Source organism: Lissotriton helveticus, chromosome 9, assembly GCF_964261635.1.
Source record: "Lissotriton helveticus chromosome 9, aLisHel1.1, whole genome shotgun sequence".
NCBI classification, from domain to species: domain Eukaryota; kingdom Metazoa; phylum Chordata; class Amphibia; order Caudata; family Salamandridae; genus Lissotriton; species Lissotriton helveticus.
The window spans coordinates 535633810-535654794 of NC_136070.1; the positions used below are offsets into that span (position 1 = coordinate 535633810).

Below are 20985 nucleotides of genomic sequence, written 5' to 3' on the forward strand. Positions count from 1 at the left end.
AATTAAATATGTATCCACTGCCATAGGCAACATTACTACCGTTGTTATCAACCTGCAAAACATTTTTTATTTTGCTAAATTTACGAGTTTCTGATGTTTCATTACAATGTCGAGGAGTACAATACCAAAACAATATTCTAAAAATAGTTTAGTTTTTATAGCCTGTCGGGCCTTTCAAATGTACCGTGTTAGCGTGGCTACGGCGTGGAATCCTGGAATAGGGGCTCCAAGGATTCACAGATGACGGTCGAATTGGTTAGTTATTTTTATGGGCGGTGTCAAGTCACACTTAAGCAAGCACCGGACCCTGCATAAAACTCCAATATTGCAGGTATCTCTCTATGTGTTTGTATGACCAGTTATATATTTGAACATAATTGTTAATAAGAGTTATATGACGCATGTTAGTCATAGAAGTCGCCCCCCAATCCAAAGTAAGAAGAGATTATGACTATATTTATACGTGTCTTACGTTCCACTGAATTTCACTGACAGCAAGTGTATGAAACGTTTTTACAAAAGAGAACTTTTTAACTATGTTGGTATGATACTCAACAAACACATCTGTTATGTACTTATTGTGTTTTTTAAAGCCCAGCAGCCTCTTGAGCCAGAGCACAAAACAACAAAAGTGCATTCTGAGAATAGTTTGTATTAGCAACACGTTCCAGGATAGATACCCTAAGAATATGCTGTTGGAGGTGATGATATTATCTAAGTGACAGTTTCTTTATCATTGTTAATTCAAAATTATGTACACATTGTAAAAGCTTGTTAAACAAAAATGTTGATAACTAAAAGCAGGGCCGGTCCTAGAACTTCTGGGGCCCCGGGCGAAAGGGAAGATTGGAGGCCCCTTTACTTTGCATGAAACATCCAGTCGCGGCCGGCATGACTTGCGGGTGGCGGTCTCGTGGGGGTTTAATTTAAAAATAAAATATACTTACCTTACCGGGTCTCGCGTCATCTCTGCTCCGGACCTGCTTTCCTGCCTCTGGCAGGAACAGGAAACAGGCAGCCTCCCTCCCCTAAGCCAATCACAACGCTGCAATGGCAGCTTTGTGATTGGTCAGGGCGCCGACCAGCCAGGCGCCTATGGGGAGGCCATTTTCTCCATTAGGCGCAGCCTACATGGAGAAAGGCTAAAGTGTGCATGACTGGTTTGGTCGGCCCCATAGGGCCGACCAAACAGTCAGCGCCCTTAGCAGTGGGCAAGGCACTCCTCCCCTACCCTAAAGCAGACCCACCTGCCCCCAACCAAACACTTCTGCTTTCTCACAGTGTGAGAAGCGGAAACATACAGCTGGTAGTTTTAGCATTTTGTGTTTCTGCTTCTTGCACTGCGAGAAAGCAGTGGGGCGACACTCCTCCGCGCTAGTGGAGGAGCCGCCCTTGGTAACATCACAAGAAGTGACATCACAGAAAGTGACATCACAGGACTATTGATCTTATTTTGCATCACTGAAGAGACCTAACATGGCTATCAGTAACATGGACAAAAATATAAATATACAAATGAAATAAGTCCATATATTTTAATACTGTATTAAATGGATTACATTTGTCACATTGGATGGAAAAGCTAGGAGCAGGTCTCACAAAGATGTATATTATTTACTCCTTGTTAACTGATTGTTTCCAGTTGAGTGCATGATACAATTTCCAGTTCTGCCTCGTAAAGGTGGGATATCCTGTTGAGGTAATGAGGGGCGGGATCATTCAAAATATAAAATGACAGAAGAGAAAACCTCTCACACCATGGATATAATTGCAAATTTCAAAAGGCTCCCTTATCTTTCTGTGCCATTATTGTGCTACCTTAGGATGCCATTAATACTTCGTCATTTGTATTAACGTAAATCCTCTCACCAGTATCCCACACGCACATGCTAAGAGACGTGGGACAATCTTTTTTGTGTGTAGGCTCTTTACTCGCCAGAATTATGTTAAGTGCAAAAACACAACACATGTAGTACAAAATTACAAGACACCATTGCAAACAAATAAAGATTGTACATAAATAAAAAAAGACTAAGAGCAACCGAGACCACTGCTAAATCATACATTGACTTGAAGGTATGCTTCAGATTCAAGGGGTTTTCAAATCAACGTTTTTGATTTGGTGTTAGAACTGTAGGAAGTAGAAGTGGCCGCCTTTATCGCTGGTGGAGCCCTGTGCAATGTTGGTGCCCTCCAATGACTTGCTCTGCCACATATTCCCTCACTCCACCCTTTAACAGTGCCCCTCAAGTCTCCATAACCACATTCTCGCTCAGATGTATTTGATTTACAGCGCCACTGATACCAGTGTAGGGTGTCAGAGAACTTTATATCACACATTACACGGAGACAATCAATCATATGTGTGTAAATCACAATAGGTAATGTTACATAAGACAAGGACTAGGACTCACATGACAATCATACTTGTAGGCAGTATAGTTTAATAGTGATTGGTCTGGAGAAACACAACCTCTGAATTTAGAACGCAATACCATGGTCGGGGGTTCTCTTTAATAAACAGAATTGTTTTCTGTCCAAATGAACCCTTTTTTTTTAAATTAGGATAATCAAAGACTGGGGAAAAACATAACACTGTAATTTATACCTTGCAGTTTGCATGCAGCTCTTACATTACATTTAATAGCTCATTGTTCTATGTTAGGATTTTGACATATAAACTGCAAGTAACAATAGAATCTCTCTGACAAAAGCAGTAACCCACTGGCCTGTTTACATTATGTGTGTGGACTTAGTGATCTACATGGTACATGTTCTTTGCAGAAGGCACATTAACCCTCTGCACTACCTTTCCACAAGTCAAAACTTCCCATTGACTAAACTCCATCTCTCTCTAAGAGGAACATTAATCACAGGAGTTATCATGACATTTTTATTGTTGCTGAAAATTGCTGGAGGCCAGGAAAGAGGCAGCAAGTTCTTTTAGAAACATAATATACTCGCAAACTTGACGCACCCACCCAAAGGCAGCACTCAGGGCAATCTCATCGGTCATACCGTCCTAGAGCCTTCCTGCTCAAGGGTCCTATGACCTCAGTGACAGAGTCAATGTTGCTCTAGGGTATGCTGCTTCGTAGGCCTGCCCAAAATACTCGAGGTGAGCTACAATAGGGGTTGTAGTGGACAGGTCTGCAAGGTTAACCCACACTTGCCACCGCTATGGTCCACCTGCTGGTGCTCAAACCCCATTCTTCTAAGGTCTTTCTGGCCTTCTAAGGTCTAGCATGGAAATGTGCTCTCTCAGGAGAGTAGTCTGGTGGACTGGTCATGGAGGCTGAATCTGGTTCCCCAGTTCCAAATTCAGCAGCTCTGACCATTGTGCCTCATCCTCTCCCCCACTGAACACCATACTGCCCCACTGAGAGAAACTCGCACTGCCTTCAACTACAACCCAATTGCACCCCGCTAAACACCTGGAGGCGACTCAATTCAAATTACGCACTAGACAAGAGCAATATGCTGCCTAAAAAATAATTGTCAACATCCTGGAAAAAGCAAACACTCATAAGGAATGTAAGACTAAGTAAAAGCATGTGACATGTAAGCAGGAAAAACATGGTTACCTTAACGCTTTTGCACTTATTATTCAGAAATCCATGAGTGCTTTTGCATGAAAAGTTAAGGCCATGACTACAGGGCCGGAAGGGACCAGTTTCTATGTCCATTGCTTATATCCTTACAAAACATAAGCAATATGGTTTAACAAGACTAAATTCATGAATACAGAGCTGCGGTAGTGCAGAGTAGTGAGTAGTGAGTGCAGAGTAGTGAGTAGTGAGTGCAGAGTAGTGAGTGCAGAATAGTGAGTAGTGAGTGCAGAGTAGTGAGTGCAGAGTAGTGAGTGCAGAGTAGTGAGTGCAGAGTAGTGAGTGCGGAGTAGTGAGTGCAGAGTAGTGAGTAGTGAGTGCAGAGTAGTGAGTGCAGATTTGTGAGTGCAGAGTAGTGAGTGCAGAGTAGTGAGTAGTGAGTGCAGAGTAGTGAGTGCAGAGTAGTGAGTGCAGAGTAGTGAGTAGTGAGTGCAGAGTAGTGAGTGCAGAGTAGTGAGTGCAGAGTAGTGAGTGCAGAGTTGTGAGTGCAGATTAGTGAGTAGTGAGTGCAGAGTAGTGAGTAGTGAGTGCAGAGTAGTGAGTAGTGAGTGCAGAGTAGTGAGTGCAGAGTAGTGAGTGCAGAGTAGCGAGTAGTGAGTGCAGAGTAGTGAGTAGTGAGTGCAGAGTAGTGAGTGCAGAGTAGTGAGTAGTGAGTGCAGAGTAGTGAGGGCATAGTAGTGAGTGGTGAGTGCGGAGTAGTGAGTGCAGAGTAGTGAGTGCAGAGTAGTGAGTAGTGAGTGCAGAGTAGTGAGTAGTGAGTGCAGAGTAGTGAGTGCAGAGTAGTGAGTAGTGAGTGCAGAGTAGTGAGTAGTGAGTGCAGAGTAGTGAGTGCAGAGTAGTGAGTAGTGAGTGCAGAGTAGTGAGTGCAGAGTAGTGAGTGCAGAGTAGTGAGTGCAGAGTTGTGAGTGCAGGTTAGTGAGTAGTGAGTGCAGAGTAGTGAGTAGTGAGTGCAGAGTAGTGAGTAGTGAGTGCAGAGTAGTGAGTGCAGAGTAGTGAGTAGTGAGTGCAGAGTAGTGAGTAGTGAGTGCAGAGTAGTGAGTGCAGAGTAGTGAGTAGTGAGTGCAGAGTAGTGAGGGCATAGTAGTGAGTAGTGAGTGCGGAGTAGTGAGTGCAGAGTAGTGAGTGCAGAGTAGTGAGTGCAGAGTAGTGAGTAGTGAGTGCATAGTAGTGAGTAGTGAGTGCAGAGTAACGAGTGCAGAGTAGTGAGTGCAGAGTAGTGAGTAGTGAGTGCAGAGTAGTGAGTGCAGAGTAGTGAGTGCAGAGTAGTGAGTAGTGAGTGCAGAGTAGTAAGGGCAGAGTAGTGAGGGCAGAGTAGTGAGTGCAGAGTAGTGAGTGCAGAGTAGTGAGTAGTGAGTGCAGAGTAGTGAGTGCAGAGTAGTGAGTGCAGAGTAGTGAGTAGTGAGTGCAGAGTAGTGAGTGCAGAGTAGTGAGTGCAGAGTAGTGAGTGCAGAGTTGTGAGTGTAGTGAGTGCAGAGTAGTGAGTGCAGAATAGTGAGTGCAGAATAGTGAGTGCAGAGTAGTGAGTGCAGAGTAGTGAGTGCAGAGTAGTGGGTGCAGAGTAGTGGGTGCAGAGTAGTGAGTGCAGAGTAGTGAGTGCAGAGTAGTGAGTGCAGAGTAGTGAGTGCAGAGTAGTGAGTAATGAGTGCAGAGTAGTGAGTAGTGAGTGCAGAGTAGTGAGTGCAGAGTAGTGAGTGCAGAGTACTGAATGCAGAGTAGTGGGTGCAGAGTAGTGGGTGCACAGTAGTGAGTGCAGAGTAGTGAGTGCAGAGTAGTGAGTGCAGATTAGTGAGTAGTGAGTGCAGAGTAGCGGAGTGCAGAGTAGTGAGTAGTGAGTGCAGAGTAGTGAGTACAGAGTAGTGAGTGCAGAGTTGTGAGTGCAGAGTTGTGAGTGCAGAGTAGTGAGTGCAGAGTAGTGAGTGCAGAGTAGTGAGTGCAGAGTAGTGAGTGCAGAGTAGTGAGTAGTGAGTGCAGAGTAGTGAGTGCAGAGTTGTGAGTGCAGAGTTGTGAGTGCAGAGTAGTGCGTGCAGAGTGGTGAGTGCAGAGTAGTGAGTAGTGAGTGCAGAGAAGTGAGTAGTGAGTGCAGAGTAGTGAGTAGTGAGTGCAGAGTAGTGAGTAGTGAGTGCAGAGTAGTGAGTGCAGAGTGTGAGTGCAGAGTGTGAGTGCAGAGTGTGAGTGCAGAGTAGTGAGTGCAGAGTAGTGAGTAGTGAGTGCAGAGTAGTGAGTAGTGAGTGCAGAGTAGTGAGTGCAGAGTAGTGAGTGCAAAGTAGTGAGTGCAGATTAGTGAGTAGTGAGTTCAGAGTAGTGAGTGCAGAGTAGTGAGTGCAGAGTGAGTGTGCAGAGTAGTGAGTGCAGAGTAGTGAGTGCAGAGTAGTGAGTAGTGAGTGCAGAGTAGTGAGTGAGTGTGTAAAGTAGTGAGTGCAGAGTGAGTGTGCAGAGTAGTGAGTGCAGAGTGTGAGTGCAGAGTAGTGAGTAGTGAGTGCAGAGTAGTGAGTGCAGAGTAGTGAATGCAGAGTAGTGAGTTCAGAGTAGTGAGTGCAGAGTAGTGAGTGCAGAGTAGTGAGTGCAGAGTAGTGAGTGCAGAGTAGTGAGTGCAGAGTAGTGAGTGCAGAGTGTGAGTGCAGAGTGAGTGTGCAGAGTAGTGAATAGTGATTGCAGAGTGAGTGTGCAGAGTAGTGAGTGCAGAGTAGTGAGTAGTGAGTGCAGAGTAGTGAGCGCAGAGTGAGTGTGCAGAGTAGTGAGTGCAGACTAGTGAGTGCAGAGTGGGTGTGCAGAGTAGTGAGTGCAGAGTGAGTTTGCAGAGTAGTGAGTAGTGAGTGCAGAGTGTGAATGCAGAGTAGTGAGTGCAGAGTAGTGAGTGCAGAGTAGTGAGTGCAGAGTAGGGAGTGCAGAGTGAGTGTGCAGAGTAGTGAGGAGTGAGTGTGCAGAGTTGTGAGTAGTGAGTGCAGCGTGAGTGTGCAGAGTAGTGAGTGCAGAGTGTGAGTGCAGAGTAGTGAGTAGTGAGTGCAGAGTGTGAGTGCAGAGTAGTGAGTAGTGAGTGCAGAGTAGTGAGTGCAGAGTAGTGAGTGCAGAGTAGTGAGTGCAGAGTAGTGAGTGCAGAGTGAGTGTGCAGAGTAGTGAGTCGTGAGTGCAGAGTAGTGAGTGCAGAGTGTGAGTGCAGAGTGAGTGTGCAGAGTAGTGAATAGTGATTGCAGAGTGAGTGTGCAGAGTAGTGAGTGCAGATTGAGTGTGCAGAGTAGTGAGTAGTGAGTGCAGAGTGTGAGTGCAGAGTAGTGAGTAGTGAGCGCAGAGTAGTGAGTGCAGAGTAGTGAGTGCAGAGTGAGTGTGCAGAGTAGTGAGTAGTGAATGCAGAGTGAGTGTGCAGAGTTGAGTAGTGAGTGCAGAGTGAGTGTGCAGAGTAGTGAGTAGTGAGTGCAGAGTGTGAGTGCAGAGTAGTGAGTGCAGAGTGTGAGTGCAGAGTAGTGAGTAGTGAGTGCAGAGTAGTGAGTGCAGAGTAGTGAGTGCAGAGTAGTGAGTGCAGAGTGTGAGTGCAGAGTGAGTGTGCAGAGTAGTGAATAGTGAGTGCAGAGTGAGTGTGCAGAGTAGTGAATAGTGCAGAGTAGTGAGTAGTGAGTGCAGAGTAGTGAGTGCAGAGTGAGTGTGCAGAGTAGTGAGTAGTGAGTGCAGAGTAGTGAGTGCAGAGTGGGTGTGCAGAGTAGTGAGTGCAGAGTAGTGAGAGCAGAGTAGTGAGTGCAGAGTGAGTGTGCAGAGTAGTGAGTAGTGAGTGCAGAGTAGTGAGTAGTGAGTGCAGAGTACTGAGTAGTGAGTGCAGAGTAGTGAGTGCAAAGTGAGTGTTCAGGGTGCAGAGTAGGGAGTGCAGAGTAGTGAGTAGTGAGTGCAGAGTAGTGAGTAGTGAGTGCAGAGTAGTGAGTGCAGAGTGTGAGTGCAGAGTGTGAGTGCAGAGTTGTGAGTGCAGAGTAGTGCGTGCAGAGTGGTGAGTGCAGAGTAGTGAGTAGTGAGTGCAGAGAAGTGAGTAGTGAGTGCAGAGTAGTGAGTAGTGAGTGCAGAGTAGTGAGTAGTGAGTGCAGAGTAGTGAGTGCAGAGTTGTGAGTGCAGAGTTGTGAGTGCAGAGTAGTGCGTGCAGAGTGGTGAGTGCAGAGTAGTGAGTAGTGAGTGCAGAGAAGTGAGTAGTGAGTGCAGAGTAGTGAGTGCAGAGTAGTGAGTAGTGAGTGCAGAGTAGTGAGTGCAGAGTAGTGAGTGCAGAGTAGTGAGTAGTGAGTGCAGAGTAGTGAGTGCAGAGTAGTGAGTAGTGAGTTCAGAGTAGTGAGTGCAGAGTAGTGAGTGCAGAGTAGTGAGTGCAGAGTAGTGAGTGCAGAGTGAGTGTGCAGAGTAGTGAGTGCAGAGTAGTGAGTGCAGAGTAGTGAGTGCAGAGTAGTGAGTGAGTGTGTAGAGTAGTGAGTGCAGAGTGAGTGTGCAGAGTAGTGAGTGCAGAGTGTGAGTGCAGAGTAGTGAGTAGTGAGTGCATAGTGAATGCAGAGTAGTGAGTTCAGAGTAGTGAGTGCAGAGTAGTGAGTGCAGAGTAGTGAGTGCAGAGTAGTGAGTGCAGAGTAGTAAGTGCAGAGTAGTGAGTGCAGAGTGTGAGTGCAGAGTGAGTGTGCAGAGTAGTGAATAGTGATTGCAGAGTGAGTGTGCAGAGTAGTGAGTGCAGAGTAGTGAGTAGTGAGTGCAGAGTAGTGAGCGCAGAGTAGTGAGCGCAGAGTAGTGAGTGCAGAGTGAGTGTGCAGAGTAGTGAGTGCAGACTAGTGAGTGCAGAGTGGGTGTGCAGAGTAGTGAGTGCAGAGTGAGTTTGCAGAGTAGTGAGTAGTGATTGCAGAGTGTGATTGCAGAGTAGTGAGTGCAGAGTAGTGAGTGCAGAGTAGTGAGTGCAGAGTAGTGAGTGCAGAGTGAGTGTGCAGAGTAGTGAGTAGTGAGTGCAGAGTGAGTGTGCAGAGTTGTGAGTAGTGAGTGCAGAGTGAGTGTGTAGAGTAGTGAGTGCAGAGTGTGAGTGCAGAGTAGTGAGTGCAGAGTGTGAGTGCAGAGTAGTGAGTAGTGAGTGCAGAGTAGTGAGTGCAGAGTAGTTAGTAGTGAGTGCAGAGTAGTGAGTGCAGAGTGAGTGTGCAGAGTAGTGAGTCGTGAGTGCAGAGTAGTGAGTGCAGAGTGTGAGTGCAGAGTGAGTGTGCAGAGTAGTGAGTGCAGAGTGTGAGTGCAGAGTAGTGAGTGCAGAGTAGTGAGTGCAGAGTAGTGAGTGCAGAGTGAGTGTGCAGAGTAGTGAGTAGTGAATGCAGAGTGAGTGTGCAGAGTTGAGTAGTGAGTGCAGAGTAGTGAGTAGTGAGTGCAGAGTGTGAGTGCAGAGTAGTGAGTGCAGAGGAGTGCAGAGTAGTGAGTAGTGAGTGCAGAGTAGTGAGTGCAGAGTAGTGAGTGCAGAGTAGTGAGTGCAGAGTGTGAGTGCAGAGTGAGTGTGCAGAGTAGTGAATAGTGAGTGCAGAGTGAGTGTGCAGAGTAGTGAATAGTGCAGAGTAGTGAGTGCAGAGTAGTGAGTGCAGAGTAGTGAGTGCAGAGTAGTGAGTAGTGAGTGCAGAGTACTGAGTAGTGAGTGCAGAGTAGTGAGTGCAAAGTGAGTGTTCAGGGTGCAGAGTAGGGAGTGCAGAGTAGTGAGCGTGCAGGGTGAGCAGTGTGTGAGCGTGCAGGGTGAGCAGTGTGTGAGCGTGCAGGGTGAACAGTGTGTGAGCCTGCAGGGTGAACAGTGTGTGAGCGTGCAGGGTGAACAGTGTGTGAGTGTGCAGGGTGAACAGTGTGCGAGCGTGCAGGGTTAACAGTGTGCGAGTGTGCAGGGTGAACAATTCCAATCCAAACCACATAATTCCATTACACACCACATGCATACACTCCATAACACATGGCTAAAAGACATTGCCATTTACAATGCCATTAGCTCTAACTCAAATAAATCCGAGACCTATTGCATTTCCAATGCTTGTTTATGGCTGGGGTGAGCCCCTGCAGTATGGTGGGTCGCTGGCCTGAGACCTCTTGACTGGCTTGGAGAATGGGGGGCCCCCTCCATGTACTTTGCAGGGGGGGCCCCCTCAAGTTTCGTTATGCCACTGCTTACTATTAAACACACTCGTTGCTCTATACTCTGAAACCTGGGTCAAAATCAGAGTGTCCGCCGACTGGTCAACTACACAAGCATTTGCAATGCAATAGGTCTCCCATTTGCGAGAGTTTGAGCTATTGGCATTGTAAATGACCTTGGCTTTTATTTATGTGTTGTTTTTTAAAACATAAATAAAAGGCAGTGTTATTTACAATGCCAATAGCTTAAACTCTCGCAAATGCGTTGCAAATTCTTGTTTCAAACGCCACCGCAGCAGATGTAAAACATCAACAGAAACCAATATTTTTATTGAAAGTTTATATTTTTTTAATTGAGCACTAACTACACAATCTATGTATGTTCGACCCTTGGTGCCCATATTCGCGCCCCGTTATGTAACGTTTGAATATTATTTTTTATATATTTTGTGTTATGTGAAAGGCAGGGAATGTTCGTACTCCGAATATATTCTAACATTGCGCTTTTAGGCGAGAAAAAGATAGCAATTTTTAATAACTGGTTTTATGTGAGGTAGTGACTGAGGTTTAACAGCAAAGAGATGCTTGTGACTAAAGCATGGTGGTGCCTGGTCCTCCTGAGGCAACCTCTCCTGGTGAGGTGACCCTTCCTGGGCTTGTCTGTCACCCAGGGGGCAGTGCGGAGCAGTGTGCATGCGCCAGGGCTCGAGTCGGGGTACCACGCGGGTGGACGGCGTCCCTCCACTTATTTTACCGGGGGGACGCCGTCCCCCCCTGCTAAACAGCTGGACTTCACTCTTTGGCCTCTCTGGGACGAGGAGCTCGGCACCTTTCGTGACGTCACTTCCTGTCGTGACTTCACTTCCGGTGAAAGCATCCTCCCACTTCTTTTTTTACGACTTGTGCCCTGGCATGCGCGCACACACACACAAACAAACATGAGGTCAGTTCTTTGCGCTCTGCACCAGCTACCTCGTCTCATCCCGCCACTAGTACTTGAACAGGTCACGAGTGCCTGTCACACACTTTGGTGTCTAGGCTCTCTATGAAGCCACGGGGAGGGGGGCCGGACACAAACACATGCACAGGCTCACGTTTGCACCTCGAACGGCAATGTCTGAACCCACTACATATCATGAATTGTCTGGACAGAAGCACATGGGATGCACCACACATAAGCGCTTACACACTCACAAATCAGAGACGCCATGTTGGCGACCGCCCTCTCCCTCCTGCAGCCTCCACTCCGGCCAGCAATAGTCACCTGACTCTACTGCACACTGTACGGTGTCTTGTGTCCTTAGTGGAACGCCAAGAAGGGTTACACAATGTAACTTGGCAACAATGTAATTTTCTTTACAAAGATGTTAAGGAGGGATCTAACGTTTAAACACACTAGATCAGTCTAGACCACAGGACTTCAAACTTTTTGATGCCGAGACCCCCTTGTAAAACCTTTTTAGGCGTAAGGACCCCCTTCCAACAAAAGTTTCTAGAAACTGGTACTCCTCATCATCAACTTTTGACAACCATAAATGCGCCTGTTAGACCTCATCACATCCATCCATCCGTCATTCATCCACCCACACTTTCACACATCCATCCACCCTTTCATCCTTCCAGCCATACATCCATCTTTTACCCATCCACCCATCCATCCATCCACCCACCTTTTCACACATCCAACCATGATTCATCCATGCAACCTTTTATGCATCCATACATCCATCCACCCTTTGATCCTCCCATCCATACACCCATCCTTCATCAATCCACCCTTTCATCCATACATCCATCCACCCTTCCATCCATCCATCCACCCATCATTCATCCCCCCACCTTTTCACACATCCATCCATGCATCATTCATCCATGCAACCTTTTATCCATCCATACATCCATCCACCCTTTCATCTTTCCATCCATCCGTCCTCCGTCCACCCTTTCATCCTTCCATCAATACATCTATCCTTCATCTATCCACCCTTTTATCCTTCCATCCATACATCATCCATTCACCCTTTCATCCATCCATACATACATACATCCACCCATCATTCATCCCCCACCTTTTCACACATCCATTCATGCATCATTCATCCATGCATCATTCATCCATGCAACCTTTTATCCATCCATACATCCATCCTTCATCCAGCCACCCTTTCATCCTTCCATCCATACATCTATCCTTCATCCATCCACCCTTTCATCCTTCCATCCATACATACATCCTTCATCCATCCACCCTTTCATCCATCCATTCGCCCATCATTCATCCACCCATCTTTTCACACATCCATCCATCATTCATTCATCCATCCAACCTGTACTCCTTTTGATGAATAAAAACGTATTTGAATCTAAAAAAAAAAATGGAAATGTTTAGGCACTAGATATCACAGGCTCTTAGGCTCAAAGTTCCAAATATTAAATATACAAGGCAATCTTCAAACTCCTATGCTGTGGCTCACGGAGCAAATAGCCTTTAGAGGTCTTGCATAAAGCATCTGTCCACGATAAAATAACAACAAGATAGATGTATAAACAAGTGATTAACAGCAAAATAGAAGTCTGGGAAAGAAAATAGCAAGAATTGGAGATTCACAAATCTAAAACCCATCTATTTCTTTACAGAACAACATATTCAGTCCTCAATCGATAGTAAAGAAGCAAGAAAAGCTGTAAACGAGGAATTCTCATTACAGGGAGCCTCTCTTATTTATTTATTTATTTATTTATTCAAAGTTTTATATAGCGCGAACAGGATCCTTACAGATATCAGAGCGCTTCACAAAGACAGGGTAGGGGCAGTAGGAGTCAACAGAGATAATGGGAACAGTATAAAAGTCAATAACATGGTAATAACATGGATAATAAAAAACATACATAAAACCAATCCATATACAATCAGGTAAGGAAGTAATATAGGACAGCACAAGTCATTCATCCCACTACAGAGGTGTTCAGGTGGATCAGTAAACCAACGTGTATCATATCTTGGTCGGTAGTAAGAGAGTAGCGTAGTAGTGCCCCCAACAAGTAGAGTATAGTGCCAAGGGATAGGGTGAGCAGTGAAACAACGCAATGCAGAGTCTCTGAACCAGCATCTATAACGATCAGGAGATCTTGGCCAGAAGGATGGTTTTCACCTCTTTCTTGAAGAGTGCCGTGGAGGAGATCAGCCTGGTTTCAGGAGGGAGCGCATTCCAGATCCTGGGTGCCATTCCTGAGAAGGAGCGCTTGTAAGTTTTCGCTTTCCGGAATCTACGAGGTTTCAGGAGTAGATTTTTTGTACTCCTATTGGATCTCGAACCTCCTGATATAGACAGCTTTTGAGCGAGGTAGTTGGGTGCCTTGTGGTGCACGGCCGCGTGTGTCATAACTGCAATTTTTAGCTGTATTCTGGCTTCAAAAGGCAGCCATTTTAGAGACTTTAAGTCTGGGGATATGTGCGAGTGCTTTCTAGAGCCAGTAATGAGTCTCGCGGCAGCGTTCAGGGAGGCTCTTAAGGGTGCTGTTGTGGATAGCGGGAGACCGCTGAGGGCCGCAATTCCTTAGTCTATTCGAGGGATGACTAAAGCTTGTACACCAGTTTGGAAGTCTTTGGCCGGGAGGAAGGGTTTAATTTTCCTCAGTGTGTTAATTTGGAAATTAGCTGCTTTTGTGGCTTTGCTGACGTGCTGCTGCATGTTGAGCTTGGCGTCGAGTGTGATGCCTAGGGATTTCGCCGAGTCCACGATGGTAGGTTGGACATTGAGTGCTGTTAGGTTGTTGAGCCAGGTTTGGGTGGTGGAGATTTTCGCCGGGGGTGAGATGAGTAGGAACTCAGTTTTCAGCGCATTTAGTTTGAGGTGATTATCGGCCAGCCAAGATTGGGTGTTAATAAGCGTGGAATTCAGATGTTTGATATCTTCCGGGGATTGTAACTTTAGATAGAGTTGTGTGTCATCGGCGTACATATGGAATTGAACATTGGATGCTTGAAGCAAGGTGGCGAGCGGTTCCATAACTAGGTTGAACAGTGATGGGGAGAGGGTGGATCCTTGTGGAACACCTAAATCTGCAGGCACAGGTGTAGATAGCACATTGTCGATCTTGAACCTCTGAGACCGGTTGTGAAGGAAGGACGAAAACCACTTGAGAACAGTTCCCGATAGCCCCATTCGAGTACTTAGCAGCTCCAGCAAGTTCTCATGTTTGACCGTGTCAAATGCTGACGAGAGGTCAAGAAGGATGAGGAGGCAGGACTCATTGCGATCCAGAATTTGGAGGGCGTCATCAATTATGTGTGTCATAGCTGTTTCCGTGCTATGTTTCGCTCTGAAGCCTGATTGATGAGGGTTGAGGAGGTCAAATTGATCAATGTGTTTTGTTAGTTGGAGTTGGACACATTTCTCCAGCAGTTTGGCCAGGGTGGGGATATTGGTGATGGGCCGATAGTTGTTTAGGTCAGACGGATCAGCTGTAGGTTTCTTGAGTATAGGCGTGACTTGCCCCACCTTAAGGGAGTCTGGAATGTGGCCTTGTTGCAAAGAGCTGTTGATGATCTTGGTCCAGAGAGGGAGGAGCAAGGGGATAAAGTCTTTTACAGCATTAGCAGGTAGAGGGTCTGTGAGGTGATTAGAGGGCTTCAAGGTGCAGAGCAGTTTGTGTATTGCTTCTTCCGAATAGGTATCGAAGTACTGCCAGGATGCCTTGTTTTTAGGTTGAGTGTCTGCCATTCTGGTGTGGTTGGGGTATCGGCTTACATCCATGATGAGGTCATTTCTTATGTTGTCAGTCTTTAGTTTAAAGAAAGCAGAGAAGGCTTCACAGTGTGGGGTGTCATTTGTTGTGCTGTTTGATTGTGTGGGTTGTGCCTTTGTTTGGGTCTTGATTAGCTCGAACAGTTTTCTTGGCCTGTTCTTCACTTGGTCCAACTGGCGGCTGAAGAAGTCCGACTTTGTGCGCTTTATTTTCCTAAAGTAGGCATTTCTCTTGTTCTTAAGCTTTTTGAGATGCAGTGCTGAAGGGTCCGATCTCCAGGTGCGCTCTGCCATTCGCATATTACGCCTTTCGTCATTGAGTCTGTCATCATACCAGGGGTTAGAAATTTTGGTGGAGACTCTCTTCAGTTGCAGAGGGGCGACTTCATTGACTATTGTATTCATAGAGTCAAGGTAGTGGTCAGTCAGTGATTGAACATCTGAGGCACCTGAAGGGGGAAGGAGGAGGTTGCCGATGTGGGGAGGTAGGGTAGAGGGGTTAAGATTCTTCAAATCCCTTTTCCATGTTTTGGATTTGATTGGTTGAGTAGGGTTAGGTTTAACTTTTTCGTTGATAAAGAAGGTGATAATGTGGTGATCTGACCAATCGCAGGGTAGAATCGCCTCCAGTTGAATAGCGTTCTCTTTGGCAATGATGAGATCGAGTATCGCGCCTTTGTCGTGTGTTGGTTTATCGCATAATTGGGTGAGGTCAAGCGCATTGAGGAAAGTTTTGAGACTATTCACCACGGTGTCTTTCTGATCGTTCCAGTGGAGATTGAAGTCACCCAGGTAGACTTGAGTGGTCTGCCGACCGGCATTGGAAGTGATCAGGTCCATGAATTGTTGGGTGAATATGAGATTGTCACCAGGCGGGTGATAGATGAGATGTAAGGCACAGACTTGTTTGCCCTCACTGGTGATGTCGAGGCAGAGGAGTTCACAGGAGGAAAGGGAAGGGGAGGTGACTTGAGTAACGGAGAGGTTGCTCCTAAAGATGCATGCAATTCCCCCGCCCGTCTTGCCAGGAGACCTGTCCAGCCTAATGATGTGATAATTGGGGGGGACTAGTATGTCCATAATCGGGGTAGAGGCTTCAGTGAGCCACGTTTCCGTTAGAATGGCTAGGTCCAGATCCCTATCTGAGACGAGATCCGCGATGTCGGAGGAATGTCTCTGGGCCGATCTGCAGTTTAGTAGGATGCATCTGAGTTTGGGAGAGAGTAGGGTGGTCGAGCTTTCTAGTGTGAGGGGAACTTTTCTGAGGTTGTTAGGGACGGAGCCTCTGTTGTTGAGTGTTGGGAGCCTCAGAGGGTTTGTAAGAATTGTGGGTATGGGGATGTGTGAGTTGGAAAAGTCTTTTACCGGACCTGGGCCATAAGAGCGTAGGAGAGAGCATAGGTCGCGGTCCGACAAGGGGTTGAGAACACGACGGGGGCGGTGGGAATTATTGCGAACGGGGATAGTAGGCCATTGCTGGTGTCGTCGGGGGCGAGGGTATGTAGGGAGGGTGCGTCGTTTGTAGGGTAGTGGGATGGTGGGAGGTAGACTGGGCTGTGAGGAGAGAAGGTCTTTGATTGTGTGGACGTCTTTTTTGATTTGTAAGATTTCCTCTTTGACTTGTTGGAGGGTGGATAAAGTCAGGTCAGGAGGGTCATTGGGGAAGGTGTTGGTGGAGAGAGCCGTTGGTGAGTGATTGAGTAGTGAGCTGGAGAGCAGGCAGGGTATGGGGGGGGGGTATACTAGCGTTGTTGAGGGGTTCCGCGGTGCTAATGAGTGGGATGGTATTCAAGGTGTGGACGTGTTTGTGGGCGAAGGGTGTGGGTGATGTAGGTGAGACAGGCGGTGGGTGGGAAGCATAGGTAGTGACTTCAGTGGGAGACGGTGCCGGTGAGTAGAAGAGTGAGTGCAGGCTGAAGACAGTGGGGGAGACAGGAGGGTAGTGAGGGCTGAGAATAGGAGGTGGGAGAGAGGGGGATGCTAAGGTAAGGGAGGAGGTATGTTCTGTATCTTTTGTTGGGAGGGAGATAGAGTTGTGAGTGGGAGTGGGGAGGGAGCAGGGAAGGGAGAGGTGTCTGCCGTGGGGGGGATGGGTGGATGGGTGGATAAACTCCGAGTGATGGTGTGTGCAGATGTAGGCGTGTTGTGGGTGGAAGTTGTTGTGTCAGGTGTGAGAGATTCGTGGGTGGGAGTGGGGAGGGAGATGGGGAGGGAGAGGTGTCTGTCGTGGGGGGGCTGGGAGGGGGGGTGGATAAACTTTGGGCGGTGGCTTGTTCAGATGGTGGTGTGTTGTGGGTGGGGGGCTGGGAGGGGGGGGTGGATAAACTTTGGGCGGTGGCTTGTTCAGATGGTGGTGTGTTGTGGGTGGGGGATGTTCTGTCCGGGGGGAGAGGGATGGAGGGGGTATGGGTGGGGATAAGAAGGGTCATGTTAGAGGGGCTGCTAGTATGTGCGGTGGAGATATATGTGACTGTCCTTGGGGAGTGGGGGGCATTAACAGCAGGTGGGCCATTTACTGGGGTGCTGGGGGTAGAGGTGTAGTAGGTGGTGGCTGCGACGTCAGGGGTGATAGTGCTGGCGGAGTTCTGGGTGGGGGTCCGCAGCTTGGAGAGGTGCTCTTTGAACTTGGGGAGCAGGTTGTCTAGTAATTCCAGGTTCTTGTCCGTGGATTGGATTAGGACAATCCCGTTATTGTAGATAGTAATGGTAGACCTGCCAGGGAAGAGGTGGGAAGGTGTGATGGTGAGAATTAGGCCATGAGTTGTTTTCCTGGTGGTGGAGACTGTGAGTAGGGATAGGAAAGTTTTTCTCCATTGGGCTCTGCGTGCGGTGTGGAAGATGATATCGGTATTCAGGGCTCCATTGCCCGGTGAGAAGTAGGTGTCGGCAAAGGGTGTTTCAGGGTGCGACCTCAAGAAGTTGTGTTTAAAACGTTTAGTGGCATTTTTGGAGAGAGGAGTGGAGGGGTAGTTAATTCTAAAAGTGTGCTTGCCGTTGAGCTCCATTTTAGAGAGGCTGTGGCGTTAGGTGTAGGAAATAGGACGATAGTACAAACTGTCAGCCGCTAGTTACAAGGCCAAGGAGGACACTAGTGAGTGATCAAAAGTATAAGAGGTAGAAGTCAGTGTGATCCCCGAACAGACAGTGCGTAGGTGCAGCTTACCAAATGTATCCTATATACGAGGTAGCAGTCAGCTTACACCGTGTAACCAACTATGAGAGGTAGGACCGATTAGGTGGAAGCCAAGTTACATATTAGAATGTACGAGGTAACAGCAGTGTAGTCTAGGCGTAGAAAGTGGCTGGGTGCAGTTTACATGACAGAGCGAAGTGAATGAGGTAGTAATAATCAGTGCAATATCGTGACGTAGCTTACATCGAAAACCCAACAAATAAATAAATGCGGTAGCGGACAGTGAATAAATAAATAAATGCGGTAGCGGACTCTTGAAAAAGCGAAATAATTCTAATACCTACTGTACTCCTGGCTCTCAAAATGTGGGCAGAGCCAAAACCTCTGTAGAGATGCTCACATATTTGTCTGGCGACAGCTGTGCTGTGAAGTGAAGCCCGCTCATAAAAAGCAGCATATAACAAGCTTCCTATTATATGAGCTGTATGCAATTGTAACGAAAGCAGTGATCATCTTCCTCAAGACGTGAATACATTTAAAAGAAATGCAGGAAAACAGAATGGTCCAGAATAAGCATATGTCTGCCTATTTTTCTTCAAAACGTTTGCTGCCTAAAAGGACACCAGAAGGTGCTTTAGACGAACACATACTACCACTGACTGCAAATATTAGCTACCCTAAACACTGGGAGTTTGCATGCTACGATAGACCAAAGATGAACTAATATGAGTTTCCATGATTTCCAACTTCCTGAGAGGTGTGTTTTCCATTTTGGGAGCAGCAGAAATGGAGAAACAATCTTTAATTAATCTAAACTTCTATTTGTCAACCTTACCTTTCCTTTCCGGAACGAAACGAAATTCAATGCGACTAAATTGTGAATTATTTCATTAATATAATTTCAAAATGAGGACTAAAAGTAAAATGTGTGCTTTTACTGCATATCTAATGTAGGTTGCACATGTGAATTGTGATTTTGTTTCACAAAATAATCAATCATTAGTCACACCCTTTCTGCTCTTGATACTATCATGCAGAAAATGAACTGCTATTCTGTGAAGCAATTGTGTTTAAAATCCTAATTTACCTTTCCTGCAGGCCGGAAGGGCAGCAGATTCCTTGTGATAGTTCCTGGCATGTAAGCCTGGTATGTGGTAGATGACAGGATAGTACACACACACAGCCACACCCAAGTATTTGACCTTTTACTTGTTAATGAGGCTTTGAATTTTTTCACCCCTCGTGTGAACTCGGCCTCCGCCGTGAGCACCCTCAATCAGCCCAACTGCATGCTCTGACAGAATCTGCGACCCCCTTCCAAGGACTCCACGACCCCCCTGGGGGTCGTGCCCCACAGATTGGAGACCTCTGGTCTAGACAGAGAAAATAATGTGGACACATCCTTGGTTTGTTTTAAGTTAATTGCTATGAGGGTTGCTGCTGCTCCCATGGCAGGGTGACTTCAAATAGCACAATTAGACATGTTCACACAAGTGTTATGGTGGCAGGGCAAACTTACCGTCTCTCAGACTAGACCAGGCAGCAGCGTTGTGTCTGACCTGCACAGTCGTAACTCGTAACCCAACGTGACGGTTCTCGAGGTACCAAACTCGTGCACGTTTAGAACCTTCAAATACAGACCTACACTGCATCGAGGGCAGTAAGCCTCAAACTCTAGGGGCGTATTTACAAGCCATTTTTAACATGGGAAAAAGTGGCGCACCAGGCGACGTGAGGTTCTGTAAAATCTGCCTTGTCTTGTTATGTTATGGTTCCGTCACGATTTTGGTGACGTTGTACCGTATTTAGCAAGTATGGCTAATATGGAGTGAATTTGTCACGTTAACTAGTGAGTTCATTACGTATTCAGAGACTCTGTTTCGGATATGGGTTCCATTTTGTCCGTACCTCCATTTTGTGTTGCCCTCACGTAGGCCATGGAAGTAAACGAACAAACAAAGTTGCATGGCTTCGTTGATCATGCACTTATTAATTAAGCCCTTTCTTGACTCTAAGGTGCATTGTAAGGGACTGACTTCTTTATCTGAAACTGGCCCTTTGTGAGGCCAATTTCCTTAGTTGATTGTTATCTGAGATTGCGAGTCAAAGTTCAGGACATCGTTAAACTTTTAGCTTTTCTATACATGCCTTATCTTGCTCGTTATCTGTCATTGTTTCCTTTCCATGTTTCGTCATTATATGCATTGTGCTTTCAATTATGGGTTTGTCCGGCTTGTGGAGATTGAATTTGAGACATCCTAATAATTAACTTGTGGGGTTGGTACAATGTAAAGTGAGCCTTTTGGAATGTGATAATATATAGAAATGTGTTTCTATTGGTCAGAATTTGCTGCAGTGGGTGTCCATTTGTAATGTAAATATTGGGTATACATACTGATGTCTTGCTCTACAAAATTGAGTAGTTTCCTGAGTTGTACACCGTGTTGTATTTCTGGGATTACTGTTACTAGCTGCAGCTAATAAATGTGATCTCTGACGCCACCTAGAAGTATTCAGTTTCTCTGTTTGCCAGGACAGGGGAAACCCGAAGACTTTGGGCGTGTCCCTGACGCCGCTGGGTTCTAAGAAAACCCGGTTCTTCAGTTGGCGCCCAACGCGGGGCGACATCAAGCGGTACCGGTCCATGCCCGAGGATCGTGAGGAGCCACGTGAGGAAATTCTGGAGGAAGGCCGCCACTTCATCGACCCCTGCATGTCCACGTGGACCGAAGGTGTTTTCTGCGAGGCTTCCCGCTTTCCGACGGCTACGAAGGACTGCTGCCCTGACTGTCGCCCTGTCTTGGACCCTCGATAGACGCTTTGTAGAGCGAGACGATAGACGGTCTTCTGGTGGCGTGACAGATATTTTGGTTAAGTATAAGTGGGTCGCTCCCACGACTTTGTTTGGTTCTTTGTTTGGTTCTTGGTATTGGTTGATTCGGTCACTGCAGTAATCGAAGCCAAGGGGCTCGTATATTTGCGAGAGTATCGATAGTTGATAACCCCTTGAAGTTTGAAGCTAGATTAGTGAGCTATAAGATGCCTGGTCTTAGCAAAATTAGGAAATGGTTTAGTTGTGGTTGCAACAAGGATTCCCGATTGGAGGACTCGTGTCCGATACCTCCGGTTGGAACTCCGAATTATGAGCTCTATTCAAAACACGGAGTGGGTCCTATTACTTAAAATGAAGTATGGGTCCGCTATACTAGGAAGGATGGTGTCTTAAGATGGCCCCAACATGGTAGTTTGAATCAAATATTTTAGATAATTTGGAAGTTGCACTGTTCAAGAAGAAAGCCCGGCCGGCAATGTTTGACTCTTGCCGCCTTTGGCGAAAGGAAGCCAAACAGAGAGAAATTAAACAAGCAAAAAGAGATAGGAAAGATAAGAACATGTCAGTATTACA

General features: G+C 46.7%; 1 protein-coding gene across 2 annotated transcripts in view; it reads left to right on the top strand.

Moving 5' to 3' along the window:
* Nucleotides 1-194: 194 nt before the first annotated feature.
* ACTMAP (actin maturation protease) overlaps nt 195-20985 on the top strand; it is a 282045-nt gene continuing 261254 nt past the window's right edge. The window contains exon 1 of one of the 2 annotated variants that reach the window (XM_078660402.1): nt 195-255. The gene's annotated coding sequence lies outside the window, so the exon portion shown is untranslated. Of the gene's footprint in view, nt 332-20985 lie in introns of both variants that reach the window. The other variant, XM_078660400.1, reaches the window with a different exon arrangement.